This window comes from Oryctolagus cuniculus, chromosome 16 (assembly GCF_964237555.1).
Source record: "Oryctolagus cuniculus chromosome 16, mOryCun1.1, whole genome shotgun sequence".
Classification (NCBI taxonomy): Eukaryota; Metazoa; Chordata; class Mammalia; order Lagomorpha; family Leporidae; genus Oryctolagus; species Oryctolagus cuniculus.
The window spans coordinates 12,589,500-12,617,105 of record NC_091447.1 but is presented as its reverse complement, the minus strand read 5'-3'; positions in this window follow the sequence as shown (position 1 = coordinate 12,617,105).

The window sequence follows — 27,606 nt, the reverse complement described above, 5'->3', positions numbered from 1 at the left end:
CTGGGGGAACAGAGCATCAGACACAATGGTTATAAGAAGAAAAACTAATAAATTCAGCAAAACCAAAGAATAGCCTAATATGCTAAACTCTGGAGACAGTAAAAATGCAATATTAAAGAAAAACTCTAAAAAATTTGGTTCTAAATAAATTTATACATTTTGACTTCCTGGGGTTCTTGTGGAAAGCAACTCTGTGATTTTATGTTTCAAATGAGTAGACATCGCATAACAATGCCCTACTTGTCTTCCTTTGTAATTTTACTCAGTCTTTACTGTTATTTACATTATTGTTTAATATTTATAATGTGACAAAAGCCCTTATTTGTTCAGTGCCTACTGTCTTCTAGCTTACATCCTAGATGGTGCCTTAACTTCATCCATACAGTAACTCTGTGTGGGAATTACTACATTTATTACACATAAGGAAATGGAGGATTAGAGAGGTTGGGTAATTTTGTGAGTGTCACACAGCTTGGAAGCAGCAGAACCAAGGTTCAGACATGGACCTGGAGAAAATAAGGACAGTGAATTAGATCCCTGAGAGTAAGTGATTGCCAGGAAAGGATAGACTACAAGATACAGTACTGGTAAACATTGTTTTATGTATTTTGTGTTCCCAATTTTTGTTGTGAGTTTTTTGATCTTTAGGAAAACTATAAGTGAAAGAGGGCAAAAATATGTTCTAAATATGTACCAAATCTGAATGAGACCAGTGTTCTTGGACGTTTTCTTGTTGTTGCTGATGAAGTCTAAATTTGGAAGCAATACTCAGAACTATAAAGTTACTGAAAGGTTAAAGATGCTTTCTGGTGATGCCAGTTGTTATTTCAAATAAGTATTTCATATTATTTCAATCACATTTTAATGACTATACCATTCTATTTTTTAGTAAAATTTACTACAATTTACTCTTTGTTAGAAAATCTTTTAAAATTAAGAGCCTGGTAATATGAAAGCCCACAGGCTATCAAGAAGTTAATAAATCTAAGAACATTATTTTACATTTCACCAAGGATCTATATCCATAAAGATTAAAGTGTAAATTATACAACTTTTTCATTTTTTCTTGTCCTCTTCCATAGCAGCTATTACTCGGTGTAGTGAATTTATTCTTTTAGCCTCTTCCAAGGCACTTATGTCTGCTGAAGTGTGTCCAGTAACAGAAAGGACTTTATGTGTATCTGAAGCCAGAGCAAAAGCTGGTCAGGCCAGAAGGAATCAAGCTACCTGCCAGCCATGTTCAAAGGAACCAGAGCGGCACTGAGTCTCTGTAAGAAGCTCAGGTGAATGGTTGCTGCCTAGAAAGTGGTACCTTCTAGACTGCTTTGTTAAGTGTTGAATTTCTATCCTCATTCTCTTCCTCCCAACACATGGTGTTATTGCCCAAGGAAGCTTGAAATGCCAAATCAAACTGGTGCCAGTGGAAAACTCACCTAGTGACGGGTCTAAGATTAATCATCAAGGAAACGAATTCTTGGTTTGATGCATAGCAGTTTAAGACAGGCAGCATTTTTGAACTGCAATATTTTGAACAGGCAGCATGTTGATTTTTCTTAGCAGTAATGATATGGACTAGAAAAAAAAAAAAACACTAGATTCAGAGTGTGAGGATCTGAGCCTTAAAAGGGGAGAGTGAATGGGAACAAATGTGCACATGTGTGCATGTGTTTAAAAATTATTTATTCGAATGGAAGAGTTACAGGAAGAGAGACACACCCTCACATACATGTGGGCTCATCCTGAGAGGCCCACACTGTTGGGATGATGGGGTGACAGTGTTCTTCGACAAGAAGCACCAGAGACAGTTTCTGTAAACATGTCCATTTATTAACAGTCGGGCACAAGCTGTTATAGGGCAGGCAAAGGGGAGTAGCTAGCTCAGGGTAGCAACACTAATTCTATAGGATAAAGCCGATACCAGTGCCACTATGCTTCTCCAGTCAGCTTAAAGATTACATAGTCTTCCAAGTGGTCTTATGGGTCTGGGTCACACCCAGGAGCTGTTTACCTAGATGAAAAATTACATGGCCCTCAACAGGAAGCAGGGGTGAGGGAAATGTGCCTGGGGCCCCTGCCACCTGCCAGAAGTCAGGTCATGGGTAGGTCTCAGTGTGCTGAGTCTTCAACCAGGGTTCTCCCCAGAGGGCATGGTGTGCCACACCCTCTTGATCTCCTGTATAGGCTAGACAGGCAGTCTTCCAGCCAGGCACAGGAACACACACACACACACACATGCACACACACACACACCTTTCATCCAGTGATTCATTCCCCAAGTGGCTACAACAGCCAGGGCTGTACCAGGCTGAAGTCAAGAGCCTGGAACTCCCTCCAGGTCTCCAATGTGGGTGCAGGGGCCCAAGCACCTGGGTCATTTGCTGCTTTCCCAGGTGTATTAGCAGGGAGCTGGATGGAAAGTGGGGCAGCTGGGATGTTGGCATTGCTGGCGGTGGCCCAACCAGCCAGCTGCACCAAAACACTGGCCTCCAAGCGTGTTTTCAAGTTTTTGTTAAGTGACAGACACTGAGGGAAGGGCTTTCATTTTTGATCTCATTAAAGCCACACAACTTCAGGGGTCAGAGAGTTGAAGAGATTCTTCCTAGATCAGATCTAGTGACAGGAGCAAATCATAACTATATTTATGTGTAAGCATCCAAACTTGGAAACCATCTTCTTAACACCTTATTTTTTTAAGGTTCTATTTAAATAATATCTTAAACCAAAAAATTAACTTATACAACATAATTATATGCTTGTATGGAGTATAATATGATAATTCAATTCGTGTATAACATGTATAATGATCAAATCAGGGTAATTAGCATATCCATCATTTCAAATATTTATCATTTCTTTATGGTAAGAACATTCAAAATCCTCTCTTCTTGATATTTTGAAATGCATGATAAATTATTCTTAGCCATAGTCACCCTGTGTTATAGAATTGCTATCATTACCATTTAAACATGATAATTATATTCAGTTTGTCATGGAGGCTAAAATTCAGTCATTTTTCTCAAAGTGTCATATTGGTGTCACCGGTTTCTGAATCATTTGGAAATCTTCAATCCCATTCCAGACCTACCAAACCAGATTTTGGCAGTGGGCCAACTCCATATTATAATACACATGAAAAGTTTAGGACTGTGGCTCCAAAAGAGGGTATAGTAGATTTTGGAAAAAGACAAATTGAAAATACTTGCATTATCACAGCTTTTGAAGCTATGCAATGTCAAATGTAACGTCAAATGTAACACAATTCCATGAAGAAAGCCTAAGGACATACGTGGATCTTCAGTGGCAAATTCAGCAGGCTAGAAGTAGGGTGGGAATCTCTTGCTCAAGGCTGACTCTTTGTTTTAATCTGGAACTTGTGTGTGTGTGTGTGTGTGTGTCTGTGATTTATGTGAAGTGCAGAGAGACAGACAGATATCCTGTCTCCCAAGTCATATTCCAAATGCCTGCAACAGCCAGTGCTGGGCTAGGTTGAAGCCAAGAGTTGGGGACTCAATCCAGGTCTCCCACAAGGGTGGCAGAGACCCAAATACTTGAGCCATAACTGTTGCCTTCCAGGGTGCACGTTAGCAGGATGCTGGAACTGGGAGCACAGCTTGGCTGTTACTTGCATCCAGGTGCTCTGCTATGGGATGTGGGTCTCTCAAGTGGTGGCTACACCAAACACCTGCCGCTCCTTACATTTTGAATATTGTAGGCTATGTAATACCCATATGGATTTTGTTGTATACCTGCTTGATCAACAAGGTGAATCAAATGAAATCACAGAATGGAAGAAAGATCCTGGACTTTGGAGAACTACAGGCGTGGGTTGAATGTTTACTGGGTAAATGACCTCTGGCTGATTAAACTTTTGTGGGCTCAGATTTTACATTTGAAAATGAAATGATAATGAAATAATGCTAACAATGACTTTGTCATGTTGCTATGCAGATTAGAAATAAAAAATATAAAACACATGGCCTAGATCCTCATACATACAAAATAGTTAATCAATGTTAACCCATATCATCTTTAATTATAAGTAGCATTTACTATAGAAAGAAAATAGAACAGAAATGTTCTCATTCTATATATGATGTTTAAGAGAATCAGCATTGACACATGTGGTGGTAAACCATTGAATATAAAGATATTCTTCTTGAGAATTTTCCAGAGGAAACCAAAACTTTTTATAAATAATTCTATCCTTTCCCACATATCTTGAAATGTTACTAAGGATTTTGAGATAGTAACATAATATTGTCAAAACTTTTGTTGGAGCTTTGTTCAGAAGTCCTTCTATTTCTTATAGATATATACAACTAAAAGCTTGCTCTAAATTTCAAAGCATGAATTACACTTCTGAAATTTGCATTTGGTACCTTAGGACATTATGTCTATCAGATACATGGTTGTCATATTTTAACATCACTGTTGTTCTAAAATAATGGGATTTTTTTGCAAGTTGTGTCTATGTAACCTAAAAGAAATTGTTTTAATTTAGTGGTATTCCTAACTACATGTACTTTAGGTATTAGTTTTGTAGAACTTTTCTAGTATATTACATACTTTTACTAGGGGAAATCTATTTTCAGTTGAGTCAGTAAAATACCTATAATATCTATATAATTATGTCCACCAAAGCTCCAGGAAATATACATGGGTATTTTTTTGCTTGGCAACATTGTGGTGTTCTTTCTAGGGGAGTTATTAAGATAGGTGCACCTAAATGTGGACCGATTTGAACCGGAAAAGGAGAAGGAAAATCTTAGGGAAAATCTCATAAGGCTTTGTTTTTTCAGGTAGTTCATATTTGAATAGCCTTTTGGTTAAAATAAATGTTGCTGGAGAAAAATCACACACACACAAAATACCAGGAACTTTCCAACATGGTTCCCACATAAATGGATACTGGGAATTATGTATATATAGAAGAGTTAAAAAAAAAAGTTTGCTTTGCTAGCTTGCTACCTACCCCTACAGCCACTCATAGAAGAGTTTCCCAGCAACATGTAGGTATTTGCAAGTACCTGACTGACTTCTCCTGTCTGCTGGCCAGAGATGTTTGCTTACCTCATGCTTTGGAACTAATGCTTAGAACACAGACCTTAGGAACAGCAAGACTCCTGTGCACTTGTTAAATTTTAATAATGTATATAGGTAGATTTATATATTTATCACATTTAGGATTTCTATAAAATGGATACAAAATATGTGAAAATATTTTCAAACTTTTATTGCAACTTCTGTTCTCACTTGGTGTTTAAACATATGATATTAAAATTCTTTTGTCATTAGATTTTAACTTCATTGCATTGTGGTCACAGGATGAGATTTTTTGTGTGACTCATTTTCTGAAACTTTGGAGCCTTGCTTTATGAACTAACACATAATTAATTCTGCAAATACTCCATGTGTCCTTCAGCAAGATACTTTATTTTGTGTTCTATTTACTGTTTTATTTAATTATATTTTTGAAGTTTTCTGCAATTAGCTGAATTTTCATCTGCTTACTCTATTAATATTTAGAAAAGATTTGCTATAATTTTTCATTATGACAATAAAATTGTCTATTTCTTCCATTTTTCCTGTATTATCAAGTTTTGAAATATCTTTATGGAGATATAATTCATCAATTCTCCCACTTAAAGTGTACAATACAATAGCTTTTTTATATTCAAAGATATGTGCAACCATCACCACAGTTGACTTTAAAACACTTTAATAAAATAAAAGTAAACTTCATACCCTTTAGCTATCACTGCCTATATCCATAGAGCCCACTTCCAATCCCAAACAACCATTAGTGTACTCTGTTTCTACAGGTTTCTGCATCTGGGATTTTTTGCGTGAATGGAACATAGGGTATGTGGGTTTTGAGACAGGTTTCTTTCATTTAACATCACGTTTTCTACTCTTATCCAACTTGTAAAATATGTAAGTAGTTCAGTCCTTTTCATGGATAAATATTACTCTACTCTGTGGATATACCACATTTTGTTTATCCATTCATCCTTTGATGGATATTTGTATGTTTTCACTTTCACTGTCCCCCCACCCTGACACTGAACAGTCTTGGTACCCTTGTAAAAAAGTCAGTCGCCCATAGTTGTAAGGATTTATTTCAGTACTGTCAGTTACTTTACATCCATCTATGGGTTTATCTTTGTGCCATAAGCATCACATTGTCATGATTACTGTGGCTTTGTAGTTAAGTTTTGAAAATTGAAGTCTGAATCCTTCTTTGCCCTCTTTCAGGTTTGTTCTGTCTATTCAAAGTTCCTTACAATTCAATATAAATTTTAGAATCAAATCAATTTATCAATTTGCATAAAAGTCATCTACCTACCCAGTTTCCATGAATCACCCCAGGGTATATTTTCCCCTGCCTTGACAACACCTAAAATTTTAGATAAATATGAAAACATTTCTGAAGACCAAGTTCTCTAAGAACTACAGATTAATACTTTAATATTAAACAAAAATCAACCTAATGCTAATTTCACATCTCAAACATATCTGTTGTGCTTTATTTTTGAGTCATGGCCGGTAGGAAAATATTCAATATTAAATTGTGAAGTAAATAAAGTATCAATCCATTTGACTTCTCACTTGACTTCTCACCATTTTGGAGAGGGCTTTTTCTGTCTGAAATATGTTTGATTTGGGCTGATTGTTTTTGGCATAAACAATGAAAAAACTGAAATGGTTGCCAATGGGTAAGGCCAGCTCTCTCTGAGCCAGTCATGTATTTGACACAGATTGAACAGCACGGCAAAGCTTACTTGGTTAGAAATAATTGAAGTCAAATCAGGCTTCCAGAAGATTCTCTCTTTGTTCTTCATGCTGCCTCTTAACTCACTTCAGAAGAACCAAGACTCCAGTCATGATCAGGGCCAGACATTCTTTGGAAATAAACAACACTCGTATGGCTGAATTGTGAGTTTTGCTTGTGCTTTGGCAGTTAGTATGGTGCGTGCATTTAAAGAAACGCATAATCAAATTAGCATTTCAAGAAGAATTGGTATATTTGAGTAAGCAAACTGTATTGCTTTGCTCAAAACCACTACATGTTATTATTTTTTAGGAGAGGGAAGTTCAATTCCTTTCACATTATAATGCTAGCATAGCCATCTGTTACCTGTTTCATTATTGTTTAACAAGGGATCTTCATGTCTCTCTGTCAAAACTTTAGTCTGAGACGCTACCGCATAGGATGTTTGCTAATAATTTTATTAAGGGTTTCATGGTCAGATGAGTTTGGAAAATTCTGAGTTGAACAAAACAGTTTTCTTTTATCTTTTAACTGCAGGATTTCTTAGAGCCTTTTATATATTTCTGTAAATTGTGAGTCCTCAGTATGTTATGAAGGGTGTAGTATTTTCCAAATCCATTTGATCATGAAAGCTTCCTATTGAGGGATTCTACTTGAAGCTAATATTACAAGAGGCCCACTTTGGGAAATGGCTATTGTCTATAAACATTAAAATGTTTCACTTTCAAGGTTAACTTCTTTTAAAACAATTTTTGTAGACTAATAAGACCAAGTTCTCCCTGGTAAAGGGATGCAAATTTAAAATTTCCCAGCTTAGCTCTCCTCCTTTTCCTGTCTGGGATACTCTTAGGGAACAGTCGATTATTAAATTGTGCCTGGAGACTTTTGCCCAAAAAACTGGAGTTGGGAGTAGGAGCCCAGTCTTGAACTCAGGTATTCTGATTTGGGAAGCAGGCATCCTAACCAGTGGCTTAACCACCAGGCTTAACTACCCTCAAAGTGCCATCCTAATTGGAAAACTGTGAATCCACCTTAGTCTCTTCTGAACCATTGAAAAGAAAAAAATCCCCCGGATAAGGATGGCTGGGCCTCAGTGCATTTTAAAAATTCATTTTAGAGAAAGCCAAAGCTATCCTAAAAGCTAGAAGGGCCCTGTGTTTGACCACACCGAGGTGTAGGATTTTAGTAAACACAGGCGTATTGGTTTGCTAAGTTGTCCATGACCTGTTTCCACCGGCCAGGAGCAGACCTCCCTTTCTCACAGTTTTGGAGACCAGATGTCTGAGACCGAGCGTCAGCAAGCCTGGCTACTTCTCAGGCCTTGCTTCTAGGGTGTAGTAGGTTTGTCTTCTCCCTGTTTCTTCGTGTGGTCTATCCCCTGTGTGTGTCTGTGCCCCAATCTCTTCTTGATTGTAAGGACACAATTGGTTACATCAAGGATCCACTTTAATGGCCTCATTTAATCTCAACTACTTTTTCTAAAAAAATTATTCATTTATTTGTTGAGAGAGAGAGAGAGAGGGAACATTCTCATGCTCTCATCTGCTGGTTCTTTCCCCAAATGCTGACAATGGTCCCCAACCGCCAGCAGCTCAGTACAAGTCTCCCGTGTGTGTGGCAGGGACTGAAGTAGTTGAGCCATCACCTGCTGCCTCCCAGGGTGTGCGTTAGCAGGAAGTTGGAATGGAGAGTGCAGCCAGGACTCAAACCCGGGCACTCCAATATGGGATGAGGGCATTTAACTGGTGTCTTAACCAAGATGCCAAACACTTGCCTCTTAGCTACCTTTTAAAAGACCTTATCGCCTTATGGAGTCACACACTGAAGTGCTGGGGATTAGAACTTCAACATGACTTCAGTGGAAACAGAACTCAGTCTGTAGTAAGGGTAACCCTTGGGCAACTGTCTTCTGAATCTATTCCTTTAGACCAACAGAAAAAGAATTTGTCAGAGACAAGCAAACAGTGCGACAGTTCTGTAGCCCAACAAGTATGTATAATGATATTCAAGTATCACTTCACTTTTCTATCGGTTTCTGTAAATTTTTGCAAACTTGATGATCTGTAAAAAAAAAAAAAAAAAAAAAAAAGGAACTTTCAAATGTGCTTCAAGGTACTTAAATGACTAAGGAGAGCCAGGATCCTTCATATACATGTAGGGTGTGCAAACGCTTGTCCTGTACCCTGCGGTCAGTGTGACACATGCTGCGCTTTCTCTTGGCTGGGTTTTAGATCTGGGTGCATCATTGCCCATAACTCTTTCCTTGGCCAATCCATGGGTCATGGCACATGGACCGCTTACCTGAGTCTGAGGAATTTGAAGGAATTCAGACCCAGGTCCCGGAGCAACAGAAGTTTTACCTTGAAGAGACCTTTGGTGTCATATCTCAGCTATACAAACTCCCAACAATTTGTTTTTACCATTACCAGTGAGGATATTAGTTATCATTAATACTGATGTTAATTACCTAATGATGCTCTTATATTTCCTTTACAAAACCTTTTAGATGAAGCCACATCTTAATAAACATTTTATTTTGAATTAGAATTCAAAGGATGGTGGAACCATCTCTTGACCACCACATCCACTCAAAGGGAAGACTTTAGTCCACACCTGCTGTCTCTCATCTCTCAGCAGTGGGATGCAGAGGAGGCAGTGAGCCCGCTGAGGCCCATGGGCATGGGGCAGAGCCACTAACTGGAAGAAACATGCACCCCTGAATGATTTCCAAAGGTGCAACATGAGTGAGAAGAAAACCGTGTGCTAAGTCCCCGAGATGCTCATGTGGTTTGTTAGGATAGTTAGCCTATTCTGACCTGTATGGTCAGCTTTGTAAGATGCTAGGTGTTTCAGCCTCCAATGATGTTTTCTTGCATTTAAGTTACAGAAAATTCTTTCCATCACTTATTTCCTAATTAGTTTTTCCTTAAATTGGAAGGGTCTTTATTTCTAAAGATTTATTTTATTTTTTTGAAAGGCAGAGTTACAGAGGGAAAAAGAGAGAGAGACAGAGACAGAGAGAGAGAGAGATATGCAAAATTACCAAGAGAGGTCTTCCATCTGCTGGCTCATTTTCCAAATGACCACAAATGCTGGGGCTGGGCCAGGCCAAAGCCGGGAGTCAGGAGCTTCTTGCGCCATCCTTCACTGCTTTCCCAGGTGCAATAGCAGGGAGCTGAATCGGAAATGGAGCAGCCAGGAATTGAACTGGCGCCCATATGGGATGCCATCATTGCAGGCTGAGACTTCACCTGCTAAGCCACAACGCCAGCCCCAAATTAGCAGTTTTAATAAAGTCTTCTAGAATTATATTTTCAGTTATGAATCCTAGGTGAAAGATAGTATTGAAGAAAGAGTACTGCTCCATCCAATCATGACTTTGCATGTACTAAACACCCTATCTAAACACTTAACATTTATTTCTGCTTTTCAGAAAGTTTTTCCGTAACATGGGGCAAAGGCAGGTGCAGTAACCAGCCATGAGTAAGCTGCCTACACTCTGATTAAACATCCTAGGAGCCTAGTTTTGGAGGAATTCTCATTGCCTCCAGATTAAATCCATAGGACATGGAGCTTCAGAGTAGAGAAGAGTAGCTCATCACAAGGGATTTGGACCATTATGAAATCATTACACAAGCAGAAAGTAAAATTACGTACATACTTATCTATGTAACACAGAGGATTAACTTGAAAAAATGAGGTTCCCCCTATTCTCCTTTAACAGTATTTTTAAATGGTTTTAAACTTTTTATTTGCTTTCTCTCTCTCTCTCTTTTGACAGGGGCTGGGAGGAGGGTTGTGGGGATGACAGAGGAATTGTGTTTGTTTCCAGGCACTGTTTGCTGATGAGTGTCAGATAGGGCCATCTTGGTATGGCAATAATACATGTGAACCCATGGAAACAACCTGGGTTTTAAAGCAAACATGATGATGGAATATTAATGTTGTAACGGAATCGATTCTGTCAATAATATTATTGAATGCTGGTGGGGTAGCGGCCACCTCTGCAGGTTACACGGTGACAAAGCACCACAGCTCCTCTCTCATGGGGAACCCAAGCTGTGTGGGAACACAGACAGCACAGAGACAGTGGACAGCTAGCTGTCTCAATGCCCGCTTCTGTGAGGTCACTCCAAAAGGCTCAGGGAAAATGGAGTTAGAAGATAAATTCATTTGGTTTCAAAGAAAGAAAGAAAGAAATCCATGCATAAAGAGATGTCCCTAAGAAGCTCACAGGAAATGCATATCATCAAAACACTAGGCATATATTTAAATTCTTTGCCACCAAAAGAAACTTGTGTTTTGATTCCAGTTTCCACGCACCTGTTGAGGTCCCTGGTATTAGAACGGCTGCATGCTACAGTCCTGTACTGCCCCTCCAAAGGGCACCAAGGCAGCCTCTCAGGAGCCACCAAGAAGCTTCTGTTGCTGGCATCCCTGCCTTCCCTCATCCTGTCCACTTCCCTGCCCAGGAACCCCTCCCTGCTCCTGGAGCTGCCTTCCACTCTTCCAGTGGGCCTGGCGCCCCAGCGTCTTGCTTAAAAGCTGAAAATCATCCTAAGAGCCTGATGGTCACAATTGGCTCTCTCTGAAGACTATTTGATTTGCAGTGAACTCCACGTGCCAGTTTGGAAATGCATTTTAGCATGGAGATCTATGGCATGTCAACATATTTCATCACATCCAAAAAAAAAAAAAGAGGGGAGAAGCTAGTCACATCAAATAACAGATGCATACCAACTATGCAGACTCTGAGAGGCAGTGCTGACAGCTCAGTTGACTGAGCTGCCACTCAAGTGGGAGACCCTGGCGGAGTTCTGGGCTCCTGGCCCAGGCCTGGCTGTTGTGGGCATTTGGGGAGTGAACCAGCAGGTGGGAGCTCTCTCTGTCTTTTCCTGTCTCTCAAATAAATAAATAAACATTTTTGAAAAAAGAATCGATAATGATATTCATATAAGGCAAAATGAATGTGTAGCTACATTAAAATTCCATAGCCTTAACACTATCCAAGCCCTACCACAGTTAAAATTCTAACATGTTCTTTAGTTTGTTTTAAAAATAAAATTGTAGTCTTGTGTAGACACACACACACGCACATACAATTTAGGATCCTGTTGCTTAACTTTATGTTGATGAGAACTTTCCCTAGATTGACTTACAGATACCTTTAATGCTGTGTACTTTTTGTAGTTTCCTGTTTTAAAATATCAAAGCAATTCTGCAATGATCATCTTCACTTTTAAAATGTTTCAATTTTTATATCACAGAGAAGTCAGGATCAAAACTTTGAATATTTTTGTGACTCTTAGTAAATATTGTCAATTTTGTTTTATGAGAGGATTGGACAATTAAATTCCCATCAGAATATACAAACTCAGGTTATATTTCCTCAGATTATCACTAGAACTGGAAAGGACCTACATTTTTGTTGTTGTCACTAATTTGAGAGTTTAAAAATGGTTCACTTCAGTCTGCTTATATCTGGTGGTAATTGGTGATATTATCTTCAAATGGCTTTAAAAACATTTAGAGTTGGCTGCTCTATGTGACACTGTTCTATTGCTAAAATGTAATAAATTCTCAATCCTTTATTTTTGTATCCTCAAGATCCAATTTGTGTTGCATACCATTGGCTCATTCACTAGTTTTCTCTAGTCAGAAGAATGGCCATTATTGCACACTTTGGGGATGGCTCAGTTTGGAAACACAAGACATAGGGTAAATTGATGGCATGAAAAGCTTCACAATTCCTTTGTACAAGAGAAGGTAATCAAAAGAAAGTTTTGTTGTTTCTATAGCCTTTTGATTTTTCACTCTACTTATCTTTTTTTTAATAGCTTATGTCTGTTCTGGTTTGTTTTGTTAAGAAGATAACTATTTTCAGAAGCTATACATGAGTGTATATTATTGGAATTTTTGATTAATCATAATCCAAAAGTACAAGATAAATTATGCTCCTTCCTAAAATAAATGCTTCATTTCCCCTCTTGACATAGATGCTGCTTCCTGGCAGTGCTTAACTACCCATAGAAAAATATTGTGTTTATAGGAAGCCCTTTGGCCACTGTGGAAATAGATTTTGAAAATGTAATTTAATGTTGTTTCTTGTAAGGTTAAAAGGCGCTATAGCTTAAGGCAAGCTTACTTGTTTCTTAAGTTGAGTACAGGATTGTGCTTACATGTTTAAGCTTCTGTAGGATGTGGCACAAGTCATTTTGTTATTTTATCAGAGCAAAAAAAAAATTTAAATAAAAATTGTACTTGACATTCAATCTGAACATTTAGATGCATTTCTAATTTCCAATATTCAAATGCTCCATTGATTGTGTGCTTTTCTTCAATTAATCTCTTTTGGGACAGATACAGAATATATCAGAAAGTTTCCTGTCAACTGTTGTGTGTTCATTGTAAATATTCCCTAAGGATTTTAGTTTTGGTTTGTTCTTTTTTGTCTATCCAAGTAAGTCTAAGTGGACGTGGAATATTGTGATTAGTCAGGGCAAACAGCCTTTGCTCTTCCACCTTAGTCAAGCTGATCTGAACTCTGCAGAGAGGCAGGCATCGCACAGTGCTTAAGACGCGGCTAGGGAGGCCGCCCTCCCACAGCAGGGTGCCTGGGCTCCAGTTCTGGCTCTGCTTCCCATTCCACTTTCCTGCCGATGGGCACCCTGGGAGCAGTGGTGATGGCTCAAGTCCTTGGGTCCCTGACCACCACGTGGGAGACCTGGATGAGCCCTGGGCTCCTGGCTTGCACCTGATCCAGACCAGGCTGTTGTGAGCATTTGAGGAATGAATCGGCAGATGGAAGATCTTTTTCTATCTATATCTCTATGCCTTTCAAAAAATAAAGAACAGATTCCTATTTTTCCAAAATGGAAAAGGAATTCTGAGGAGGACTGATGAGGCCCACAAAAGTGCTGTCAGTCAGTGTTAATGTCTTCTCTTATCTGGACATATTTCTTCCATTAATGTCACTGATTTGGGCGAAATAGCCACGCAGAGATGCCAGCATCCTGGTGAAACAAATCCATTGGTTGCTGGTGATGGAAGAAAGTCCTGAGAAAACCTTCCCTCCTCATTTTAACACTGCCTAAGGTTCTCTTCAAAAAGAATTTTCTCTGTTTACAACAATCGTAGTGTGTTTCAGGTAATACATAAAGTGATTTCCATATATTATATGATATAAATGAAACCTAAAATATTTTGTGGGGTTTTTTGCTTGCTCATTTTTGTTGTGTGTGGGGGATTGAGATAGCTTTTTATTTAGTATCAGCGTAAAGTAAACATAAATGTCATACAGCTGTTGTAATCTCCGTTGTAAAATGAAAACCATTATACTCACTCCACCCACTTGATGAGATTTTTGTGTTGGTCAAATAATATGCTGTGAGTAAAAATTCCCGTGATCTGTAGGATTTCCTTTTAAGTGGCAAATCTATACTGAAGTACTTTTATTACAGTTCAACTTAAAAAAATACTCATTTCTTAAAAGTCTTCATTCTGTTGCTAATATTTTAAAATGATTTTTTGAGGAGGGTAGAAAAGTAACTTTCTTTTACTTTTATAGATTTTTCTTTGCAAAAGAAATATGTGTTAACCGTGGAGAATAGAAATAAGCAAAAATTTTATTAGAAGTCACTCATAGATCCATCCTTGAGGAATAACAATAGCCTATGAGTCTACATACTATGTGAGGTGGTATTTGGGAGGTATGAAAGAAAACAACATTTTCCATGGTGCTGGCATATAAACATGGTGAGGGGTTTTTGAGTTTCATTATTTGTTTTTTTAGGGTCTCTCTTCTTGAATAAGGGAGTAAAAAAAAGTCTGCAAAATTTTATTCCAGACTTTGCCAATTCTGCATCTTTAGTCTTTCTATTTAGTATCATTAGTCTGTCTTGGTGGGAAGGAGCCTTCGCTGCCTATGTTTTAAAAAAGAAAATTCCAATTTATCACTATCACTGCATCCAGCTCTCCAGCTGGTTTCTTGCCAAAGCTCTGCTGCTTAGACTAACCGTTCTGTGCACTCCACAATGAGACTTTCAGCTCCTTATAATGATTCATGTGTTACAGCTGCAGGCCACACTCGTTCACAACATCTGACTTTTCCCTGAACCACAGAGCTGCCTTTCTTCTAAGCTTATCTTCTGACAAAATTTTTCTCAAAATCAAAAGCATAACTTTATATATCAAACCACATACATTATATGGAGTATATGATCAATTTTTAAAAATATTCCTCTGTTATAAACATATCAGAACTGTGTCAACCTTTGTAACAAAAAATAAATTTGGTTAAACATTGAAAAGAAATTCATGGGAGGTTTTCATTAGCTTTACAGAAATTATGTAAATATTTTCAAAGATCAATGTCAAAATCTTTCAAGAAATGATTTCTAGCGGTTTTGGATATGGTTCCTACATAGGCCCTTCTTACTGTTATAGGTTGATCTGACCTTTTTAATATTCTCTGTAGAGTGGGGGAGAGTATACCTACTCTGGGCTTTATTCTTTTGATAAAGTCACATTTATCATCCTCTGGGGGTGGTTTGATTCTTTTAAACATGTATTCCCATTTTATTTGTTTGTTTCTTTTAAGGACTTATTTATTTATTTATTTGAAAATCAGAGTTACAGAGAGAGAGAGAGGGGAAGAGAGAGAAGTGGCTGCAATGACTAGGGCTTGGCCAGGGTAAAGCCAGGAACCTGGAACTCCATTTGATCTCCTGTATGAGTGGCAGGGGCCCAGACAGTCAATACATCTTCTGGTGCCTTACTGAGTGCATTAGCAGGGAGCTGGATCAGACGTGGAACATCTGGGACTTGACCCAGTGCTCATACGAGATTCTGGAACCACAGGTGGTATCCCAGTCTGCTTCACCAAAATGCCAGTCCCTCTTCCCAGGTTTTTATACTGTGTCTTCCAATACTGTAGTGACTGGAGGTTAGAAAACAAAAGAAAACATTTCCCAGATGTTCTATTGCTAAGATTCCAGGTGAGGCTTGGGTGTCCTCGATCTTGTACACTGATGGAGATTTGAATTCCAAACTAAGTTAGGTGAGATACAGACCATGACTCTGCTCTTCAGTTGGTGTCATAGACAGTGTGGCTCTGAGTCACCACCTTCCTGATTCAGCAATGAGGTAGGTGAAGCAGCCTCAAACCTAGCACCCTGGGTCAGTTCGTGGAGTCGGTTACTTCTTGGATGCTCTGCCTAGAGCTTAATCTGCCTTGATCTCCATCTCATCACTCAGTGATTTCTAAGCCACAGAGTAGCTAGTGAAATGTCCTCATCTGTATAACAGGCTTACCTGCACTATAATGGAATTTTTGGTGATGGCGCAGTCAAGGGCATTGGGATTTACTCTTTCCTGATGATGGGACTCACAGATGTTCCAAATGGTTTGATTTGTCAGTTTGGTAAATGTATTACTGGCAAATAAAACATCTTTATTTTCTTCAAAAGATTCATTTGAGGGGTGGGTGTTGTGCTGCAGTGGGTTAAGCCACCATTTGGGACACCCACATTCTTTGTCAGAGTGCCTGAGATGAATTCTGGCCTCTGCTTCTGATCCAGCTAGCTCCCTGCTAATGCACACCCTAGGAGGCAGCAGGTGATGGCTTCATACATGGATCCATGTCACCCAAGTGGAATACATCAATGGGATTCCTGGTTTCTGCCTTTGGTTCGTCCCAGCTCCAGCTGTTGTGGGCATTTGGGGAGTTAACTAGAGTTAACTTTAATCTCTCTCTCTCTCCTCTCTTTTTTGTGCTGCCTTTCAAATAAATAAAAATAAGAAAACTTAAAAATTATTTGAAAGGAGAAAGAGAGAGAGAGTCTCCCATCTTCTGATTCACTTGCCAAATGTCTGCAATGGCCCAACACCAGGCTGAGACCAAAGTTGTGAGCCTGAAACTTTTAACTCTAGCAAGGCCTCCCACACAGGTGGTAGGAGCCCAGTTATTTGAGTCATCGTCAGTGCCTCCTGGGATTTGCATTAGCAGGAAGTTGTTGTCAAGGGCTGGAGCTATTGAACCCAGGAACTCCATTTTAACCACTAGGCCAAATGCCGACTACTGGAAGGGCTCTCTGAATACTTTTGGAGACAAAAATGTTGAAGAGATAATGGGAAATGTGTGTTTTTTTTTCTTTAAATGTTCTTTTTATAGTAATCAAGGTAAATACATATATTAGTATAATCCCATATTATCTATACTATTGGGAGGAGTCAGTGATACAAATAATTCAGTAGAATACATTTGGGTAAGGAATGATAATAAATTTATGTCATTCTATCATTGTCTTTGTCTGGTATATAATTTATGATGTCCAGGCAACAATTCCTCCACAAACTCTCCTATGTTCATCCCATGCTTGATTTTCCAACCATTAAACATTACACACATGCACAGCATTCCTATTTTTTATTTCTGTACATGGTTCTATTAGTTTATTATTTGTTTGGTCTATTTTCCATTCTTGATCATGAAGTTGCTGAAGGTGGTAAGAATTATGTTTTTCCTAATATTTGAGTAAAGAGTTTCTAAAATATTGTAAAGTTGAAAAAGGTATTGGTTAACTGATCAAATGAGAAGTAGGAGGAAGGAGTGACGATGATGCATATGTAGTGAAGTAGAGTCCTCTGGATGGACCCTGGAGACCACTGTTGTGGTTATAATTGTTATAAAATAATCCTCCCCCAAGCCAGCGACTTACAACAATTGATTATTCTTCATAATTCTGTGTGTTGACAGGCAATCCTTCTATTTCCGTTGCTGGGATGGCTGCATGATTCGGAATGGCTTTTCTCCAGGTGAAACTTGACTGGCTTTTATCTAGGTAGAAAGAGTTCTCTTCAGGCTGGCGCCGTGGCTCACTAGGCTAATCCTCTGCCTGCACCCCAGGTTCTAGTCCCGGTTGGGGCGCCGGATTCTGTCCCGGTTGCTCCTCTTCCAGTCCAGCTCTCTGCTGTGGCCCGAGAAGGCAGTGGAGGATGGCCCAAGTGCTTGGGCCCTGCACCTGCATGGGAGACCAAGAGGAAGCACCTGGCTCCTGGCTTCGGATCGGTGCAGTGCGTCGGCCGCAGCGGCCATTTGGAGGGTGAACGAATGGAAGGAAGACCTTTCTCTCTGTCTCTCTTTCTCTCACTGTCTAATTCTTCCTGTCAAAAGAAAAAAAAAAAAGAGTTCTCTTCAGGCCTCACTATGAAAGTCTCACAATCCCCATTCCATTGCACTTCACCTGATGAAACTGTGTCCCTGGCCAGGCAAGGCCAAAGAGGAAAGCAAGGAGATACCGCCTCCTGAGAGTCCAGCAGTGAAGTCCCATGGAGAAAGAGGGCTGGGAGGGGCTGCTCGGGCCATCTTTGCAAACATCCTCTACCAGACTTATATTTTATTTCTGGCTCTTCTTAAGTATGAAACCTTCTTCCTAGGTCTCAGTTTCCTCATCTTCATAATGATAATCTCAGACTTGATAAGTTCCCTTTTAGCTGTAGGATTGTAAGATGTAATGATGGGCCGGCGCCGCTGTTTACTAGGCTATTCCTCCGCCTGTGGCACCAGCACACCAGGTTCTAGTCCCGGTCAGGGCGCTGGATTCTGTCCCGGTTGCTCCTCTTCCTGTCCAGCTCTCTGCTGTGGCCAGGGAGTGCAGTGGAGGATGGCCCAAGTGCTTGGGCCCTGCACCCGCATGGGAGACCAGGAGAAGCACCTGGCTCCTGCCATCGGATCAGCGCGGTGCGCCAGCCGCAGTGTGCTGGCCGTAGCAGCCATTGGAGGGTGAACCAACGGAAAAGGAAGACCTTTCTCTCTGTCTCTCTCTCTCACTGTTTTTATCTCAGACCTTTCTATTGCAGCTCCTGTAAGCATCAAGTTGGTTTGTAGGCTACTGGTACTCAAAGAATGGTGTCAGACTACTAGGATATCATGGATCTTTTTTTAAAAATGCGAATTAATGTGCCTTGCCCCCAGAACTACTAAATCTATGGAGATGCCCAGGAAACCACTATAACAAATTTTCTAGGAAATTCTGATACGTGTTCAAATTGGAGAAGCCTGGGTATAGAATAGATCACGAAGAGTAAAACAGTGAGCGGCAATGCAGGGAAACACATTGCTGTCTACTGGTCATCTATTCAGTCAAAAGTTGGGGATGTGGAATGGGTGTTCTTCCTGGTGATTGGATGCCAGTTAAGATCCTCACATCCCCCATCAAGGTGCCTGGATTTGATTCCTGGCTACAGCTTCCTGCTAATGCAGACCAAGGGGAGGCACAATAATGGCTCAAGTCATTGGGTTCCAGCCACCTAAGTGGGGGGACCTGGACTGAGTTCCCCACTCATGACTTTGGCACTTTTAGGCCATTGCAGGCATATGGAGAGTGAACCTTTAGATAGGATTTCTGTCTTTCTTGTAAAAGAAATAAATAAAAATTTCCAAAAAAGTTTGAGGATGATTTGATAAAATGACCCAAATTCCTATCTCAGCCAACCAAATTGGAAATGCACTGGTTCAGACGTGTTTAAATTTGGGTGTCCAATGTTAAAGGAGTAACTCCAAGGAAAGGACAAGTACCATTGGCCATTTTAATTAGATCAGAAATGAGTTTGATACTTTGTTTTTCTTGGACCCCACATGGCAAAACCACAAAGAAACTGAGCATCAAGTGATAAAAATCTAATTTTGAATAAAAATCTTGTTTGGAAGAAAATATTGATCCCTGTGATCCCCCTGGGAGAGGAGAAAGATCTATAATGAATGTCTCCATGCATGGGAAGAGGCAGAAGGGTCATCATGGCGGCCAGAGAGAGATGGGAGGGGCCACAATGTCAAATGGGTGAAGAGATGAACAAAGGAAAAGTGGAGGGGCTCTGAGTTAAAAGCTGTTCCCTCTTTGGCCCTGGGCCACCACAATGCCTGTTACCATGGCGATTGCTTATAAAGTTGCTCGAGAAAAATTTAGAGGTGATGAAGAAAGGAAGAGGTGAGACAGAGAAAGGAAGGGATTGTGAGAGAGGGGATAAGAGGAGGAGTTGTTGGAGCTGCTTGCAAAGGCTGAAAGTTGAAAAGATAGAGCAAATTATCCTGCAAAAACCCAGCATCTTGTATTTCTAGCACTGTCTATCCACGGCCTAAACATAATATGGAAGTGGAAGAATGAGATAGCTATAAACGGAAGATTCCTGGACCTCTTTGTTTGGGGCCTAATTACTTGTCCCCCTCACTCACAGCTGCAAGGGAAGCTGGGGGATGTCCCTGGGGAGCAGTGTGCCTGCAAGGAAAAGGAAATGTGGTTTAATTAATCCACAGTTGTCTCTACCACACAGATGCAAATAACAGGGTGAAAAATGATTTATGCTAAGTTCACCCTCCAAGAGGAAACTAATTCAATCAAATTAATAGACGCACTATAACAGCAGCATATAAAGATTGGGGATTTATCTGTGGTCACTTTGATAGAAAATAAATGCACCAACTTTCTTAAAAGCTTATTTAATGTCAGCTTTAGTAGCATTTACTTTTCCAAGTGGAATATCATCTGCTATTGACACAGCAAATAACGAAGGGCCATGGCTTATCACCTGTTATTTTTCTGAGCTGTTTCATATTCAAGTTCAAATATCAGAGCCTTTTAGGTAAACGTAAAAAAAAGAATGTTGGTGGATGTAGAAATCATTTAATTACAATGTATTTTGACTTAAGTTTGTATACAATGAACATTTTACAACACGATGCTGAAAACTCAGAGAATGATAATACAGCGAATTACTGAGTGTTTAAGAGAATAGTGAGGGGCTCAACTCAAGCTCTGCCTTGGACACCTGCCAGTTGTTTAACTTTGAGTAGGTGACTTCCTGTTCTGGGACTCATTCTATACCGAGTGAGTAATGGGTGAGAATTTGAGTGAACTAATCCCTGAAGTACTATCTAACTCTCAAGGCTTAAAAGGCACATCAGGAATAGAGGAAAGATTCAAGTAGTCATGATCCTGTAAGGACAGTAGAAAACCATTCTGTTGGATTCTAAATGGCATATTTTAATTGTGTGAAGTGCGGATTCACTACATGTGAACCCATTTTCTGAGGCGTGAGATGGGTAAATAGGCTGTTAGGTAAGAGCCTGCTGGTGTGAGAGAGGGGCAAGGTCTTTCCAAGAGTGGACAGAAAACCCCTCTTCCTCCTGGGAGCTGCCTTGGGCAGCAGTTGGCTTCATCAAGAACAATGAGTGAAGCACCTGGTGCCTATTTGTGACAAGCCCAGAAACGTTCTCCTCACCCCCTCCAGAAGCAATGAGGCCCATCCTTTGCCGATTGGACAATAATTTCTATTCATGCCTCTCTGGTTGGTTGTAATTCCCTATCTGCACAGACCAATCAAAAGTGTACACATCCATGACCCTTTTTCTGCCCTGCTGATTGGATGCAGTTTCAATCCTTTAAACTATCCAATCAGGGAGCAGAACACTCTTTTTTTTTTTTTTTTGGCACCACCTTGTGTGATAAAAGAGCCCCCACTTGCCAGCTATATGGGCGACTCCTGCCCTGGAGGCCCTGTCCTGATTGCTGGGTCAGACTCCATGCTTGCAGCAAAGCTGCTTTTCTCACTACTGTTGTCCACATGGAAATTCTTCGGCATGAGACAAGAACTGCCAGTGCCTCTCCCTGTGACAGTTTCACTAACGAAACAAGGTAGACTGATTCTGGAAGAGTAAGATGGTTAAATTTTGTTATTCAAAATTTGACTTACCGTATCTTCCAGGCTATAAATTCTCATATTGCATTGGTGCCACTTTAAAATTTTCTGTTGTAGTGATAATTCCTTTTTCTATCAAGCATTTTTTGTTGTTTATGATAAAAAAAACTGGAGACTTTAGCACTCTTGTTAATTGGGGTTAAACCTGGTAAAAATGAAGATCACTTGGAAGCACTAAAGGCTTGACAGCTGGAGATCTAATTTCCCTCATTAACATTTAATGAAATGCTCTCAAGACAGTAAACAATCTATGACAATCATTTAGATGGACGGATTCAGAAATTCAACTTTAAAAGCAGAGATAACACAAAGTTTCAAAATACTGAAAAAATATGAGCTATATGTATTTATATGCTTACAACAAATATACTAAAAATAAAATATTAAAATGGAATATATATATAACACATATAATTTTTCTATCTTAAATATCAATAGTAGTTGTTAACAAAAGAGACATCACAAAGTCAAACTCCTGTCTGCCTTTTATTTATATTTCCACTTTTTTTTTTTAAGATTTATTTATTTATTTGAAACTCAGAGTCACACAGAGAGAGAAGGAGAGGCAGAGAGAGTGAGACACAGAGACAGAGAGAGAGAGGTCTTCCATCTGCTGGTTTATTCCTCAATTGGCAGCGACGGCCGGAGCTGTGCTGATCCGAAGCCAGGAGCCAGGAGCTTCCTCTGGGTCTTCCCATGCGGGTGAAGGGGCCCAAGGACTTGGGCCATCTTCTACTGCTTTCCCAGGCCATAGCAGAGAGCTGGATTGGAAGTGGAGCAGCCGGGACTCCAACTGGCGCCCATATGGGATGCCAGCACTGTAGGCGACAACTTAAACCTCTACCCACAGCGCCAGCCCCTATATTTCCACTTTTTATGAATAAACACTGCTAACACAGTTTTTTTATTCGTTCAGACCTTGCCTAATTCATGGATACATACATTTAGGGGTGGGAAACATTTGGCCTGGCCCTGCCTGGGTAACCACAGGTGGAATTGGAATGTCAATAAATCTAAAGCAGGATGATTCTTTTTTTAAAATTTTTGACAGGCAGAGTTAGACAGTGAGAGAGAGAGACAGAGAGAAAGGTCTTCCTTCCGTTGGTTCACCCCCCAGTGGCCGCTGCGGCCGGTGCGCTGCGATGATCCGAAGGCAGGAGCCAGGTGCTTCCTCCTGGTCTCCCATGCGGGTGCAGGGCCCAAGGACTTGGGCCATCCTCCACTGCACTCCCAGGCCACAGCAGAGAGCTGGACTGGAAGAGGAGCAACCGGAACAGAATCCTGGTGCCCCGACCAGGTCTAGAACCTGGGTGCCGGCACTGCAGGCAGAGGATTAGCCAGGTGAGCTACGGCGCTGGCCTAAAGCAGGATGATTCTTAAGTTGCTCATGTTTTATGGCACACAAATAATGATATAAATATCCGCATGAGCCTTGACAGTAAAGATTTCACACATGTTGGATACCTTAGTGTAGGGGAAAGGAAATATTATTCCTATCTGTCAAGCTTGTTGCATAGTGCTTGGAATGCAATTAGCTTAATAACTGAGCTAATTTTGTTACTGGCTGCAATTAGGGCTGGGCTGGTCAATACTGGACAGTCAATACACTGTCGGCAACAGTTGATGCAAGAAAACAGTTTTATTCAAGTGGTCACCACCTGGGAGAACACAGACTCTTTAGTCCCAAATACATTCTTCCCAATGTTCTCTTTTTAAGATGTGTTTATTCATTTGAATGACAGAGTTGAGACAGAGAAAGAGAGAGAGAGAGAGAGAGAGAGAGAGATCGATAGATCTTCCGTTTACTAGTTCACTCCCAAAATGGTTGCAAAATCTAGGGCCAGGCCAGGCAGAGCTAGGAGCCTAGAACTCCATCCTGATCTCCCATATGGATGGTAGGGCCCACACACTTGGACCATCACAGTCAAATTAGCAGGGAGCTGGATTGGAAGCAGAGCAGCTGAGATGTAAACTGGTGCTCTGATATGAGATGCTGGAGTCGCAGATGGCACCTGTACCCACTACTGTGCCACAGTGCTGGCCCCAGCTCTTCCCAGTTTTCAAGTTAGCAAGAGGACAGGACTTTTAAAGGAAAAGGGAGATAGGGGAGAGGTTGTCAAGCAGGTTCTGGTTGTTGATCTTATCTGGTTCCATGGTGATGGGGAAAGATTGACAACCAAGATTTGGTGTCAAAAACCTTTTTAGCCACATTTGAGCAACAAAGAGAATTTTAGAAGGAGGGTTCCTTAGGCTAAGTTGAGCTACAGTCTATTATAAATTTAGGGGCCGGCGCCATGGCTCACTTGGTTAATCCTCCGCTTGCAGTGCTGGCATCCCATATGGGTGCCAGGTTTTAGTCCTGGCTGCTCCTCTTCCAGTCCAGCTCTCTGCTATGGCCTGGAATAGCAGTAGAAGATGGCCCAAGTCTTTGGGCCCCTGCACCCATGTGGGAGACTGGGAAGAAGCTCTTGGCTCCTGGCTTCAGATCAGCGCAGCTCCAGCCATTGCGGCCTTCTAGGGAGTGAACCAGCAGATGGAAGACCTCTCTCTCTGTCTCTACCTCTCTCTGTAACTATGTCTTTCAAATACATAAAAATAAATCTTTTTTAAAAAAATAAATAAATACATTAGGAAGGGCCAAAAGAAAAGAGTCAAATGGTCCCGTTCCCTTAGGTTTCTGAGATAGTCAATGTCAAGTAGAACAGAGCCAGGGAGGAGGGAACTGACAGCAGCTGGCTAGATGGTTGAGGAAAGAGTCCCACTAAGATGAAAATTGTGGAGAAAGACAGGCTGTGGTTCAGAATATGGTTGAAAATGTGAACAAGCAGATTGAAAAATTAAAGTTCGACATAATGCAAATATTGATCAACATTGATATTTTAAGAAAACCTTGCTGCTTTAAACACAGGGGTCAAATTCTAGTTTTGTGTCAGTAGGCCTTTGCTATTAAAGCTCAATTTTTAGAAGTTCATAAATAGTTCCCTTGTAATCTCAGCCAACCTAATCTAATACAGGATTGATCTTCCACCAGGCTTCTTCAAACTTCTCACATTCCGTTAGTTATTAGTAGGGCAAATATTACTCTTTTTCCCTTAATGGAAACACAGGTCTTATACTCTAAAGCTTCACTTACTGAAAACACATTGTCAGATCATAGCTTCCTGTATATTTCTCTCTCCTGTGCCTACTGATTCCTTTAATTTGCATTTTCAGAAAACCCCTTATAAATCTCTAAATTAACTGAAAAATCAAAATAAATAAATTAAATTAATTAAAAAACAGAATTTAAACACTTAGTGACTTTAGTCTTGAATTGTTTATCATATATTAAAAATGTATAAAAGATATTTGGTAATAGACAAACATATTGTCAAGAGTCCTTTAACTTTTATTTAGAAACATTTATCTGATTTACATTTACCCAAATGACTTTTAACAATTGAAATTAGATTATTGATGAAAACTGAAACATTAGACAAGCATAGTCATTATTTAAAAATTAAATTGTTATACTTGATATATAGCTCACTTTTACCTGATCTTAGATTAAATTTATGTTTTTATGATCTGACACATCTAACAGAGATAAATGTAATCATACTTAGCCACAAACATATGTTAGCAAATTCGAAGACATCTTTAGCTTATTTTACCAACACATTTAAAATAGCTTATTTAACAAAGATTTATACAAGCCATATGAACTGAAAGGTATTTGGGTAAATTTAATAGTTATACTTTATGTGAGTGCTCATTTACCTGTAAGACAATGAAAACATAGCTCTAAAAGGATTTATGTCATGTAGATAAACAACATGTACACACATATAACATATCAAAAGAAAAATAAGATAGTTCTTGTAGCAAATTGTTTTTAAAATCTTCTCTTTCTTTTTTGAAAAATAACTACTAAGTGATTAGAAATACTTCTTGCTCTTAATCTTATTTAATCACATTTTTAGTGAAAAAATAGTAATTTTAAAAAAATGATTCATTTATTTGCAAGGCAGACAGAGAAAGAGAGAAAGAGAGACAGAGATCTTCCATCTGCTGGTTCCCTCTCCAAATGGCCACAACAGCCAGGGCTGGGCCAAGCTAAAGCCATGAGCCAGGAATTCTATATTCATCTTCCTAGTTAGTGTCAGGGCTCCAAGCACTTGGGTCATCATCTGCTGCTCTCCCAGCTGCATTAGAAGGGAACTGGAATAGAAGTGGAGCAGCCAGGACTCAAACCAGTGCTCAGACATAGGATGCTGACAGTGCAAGTCATGGCCAAACGTGCTGTGCCAGAATGCTGGCCTCAAAGGAAGGAAGTTTAAATTGTCATAGCAACATCTCAGCTGGCACCTGTAAGGGGGAAAAAGCCCCTTATTCGAGCTCTTAGTTTGTAAAATAACTCTAGTCCCAGGCAAGAAGTTGAACATTTTTGCATGTAAAGAAAATTATGTCTTAAGTGCAGGTCCTCCAGTTGGCTCTCTAATAGTTAGATTGTTTTGTATGTGTTATTCTTATGATTACTATTCTCCACTGTCAACTGCATCAGAGACTTCTGATATAATTGGATTTACGAGATCCAGGGGAGCCCCTGGGCCTTCTCATTTTTAGAATCTAAACATACATGGGCTGTACAATATTACTATAGTTTTCTTAGTCATAGGATCATATTTATAGACTGCTCCAATCAGCAAGCGTAAGGTTCAGGGGGCTTCTGGATGGGATTAAAATTGAGTTGCCCAGGGCCGGCGCCGCGGCTCACTAGGCTAATCCTCCGCCTTGCGGCGCCGGCACACCGGGTTATAGTCCTGGTTGGGGCGCCGGATTCTGTCCCGGTTGCCCCTCTTCCAGGCCAGCTCTCTGCTGTGGCCCGGGAGTGCAGTGGAGGATGGCCCAGGTGCTTGGGCCCTGCACCCCATGGGAGACCAGGAAAAGCACCTGGCTCCTGGCTCCTGCCATCGGATCAGCGCGGTGCGCCGGCCGCGGCGGCCATTGGAGGGTGAACCAACGGCAAAGGAAGACCTTTCTCTCTGTCTCTCTCTCTCACTGTCCACTCTGCCTGTCAAAAAAAAAAAAAAAAATTAAAAAAAATTGAGTTGCCCATAGATTATCAAAGAGGACAAAATTCCTACACACCCACAGATATTTTTCCAAATCAAGTTCTGTTGCAGGGTGTGGGGCAAGAGTCTTAGAATTTTCACTTCAAGCAACAGAACGACCTAAGCTAGTTCCAAATGGTGTAAAGCCCAAACAGTGGAGAAGAAGTTCCTTTAAAAATTTATTTATTCGCAAGTAAGCGTTACAGAGAGAGAGGGAGAGACACACAGAGAGAGAAGTCTTCCATCCACTGGTTCACTTCCCAAATGCTGCAACAGCCAGTACTGTGCCAGACAGACACCAGGAGCCAGGAGCTTCTTCCAGGTCTCACATGTGAGTACAGGGGTCTAAGTACTTGCTCCATCTTCCATTGCTTTCCCAGGCACAATTGCAGGGAGCTAGATTGGAAGTGGAGCAACTAGGACTCAGACTACTGCCCATATTGTATGCTGGACATCAAAAGTTTCAACTTTACTTCCTACACAATAATGCCAACCCTAGAAAGAGGATTCTTCATATGCAATGGAGTTTGACTTACCCAGTCCTGGATTTTATCAATTCCTTACTCAAATTTAGAGTTCATCCACTCCCTTGTTCATTCTAATCCATGTCAATTCCTGTTCCCTTGCAGCAACAAAGCATTTATGGGCAGCTCATCCATGTCAGGAAGGTAAGGGTGGCTCCCTGGGAACAAGGACCCTCAGAAGCTGCTGAGGAGTCCCTAACGTCCCTGCTGGGAGTTCAGCTCACTAGAAGCAACCTATGCATCAGAGCACTCCTTGCCCCTTTTCCATAGGAAGGAGGTTAGACCATTTGAAAGATGCACTTGTCTCCTGGCTGGCTCGCCATTCTGTTATCAGGCTGATCAAAGCTGGATCCTCAATGTGACAAAGACGAGAGCTGGGTGCATGGAAACAGGTATTTTCAAGTGGCCACCTGGGGGGAGGTGTACTCTTTAGTCTCAAATATGTTCTTCCCAATTTTCAAGT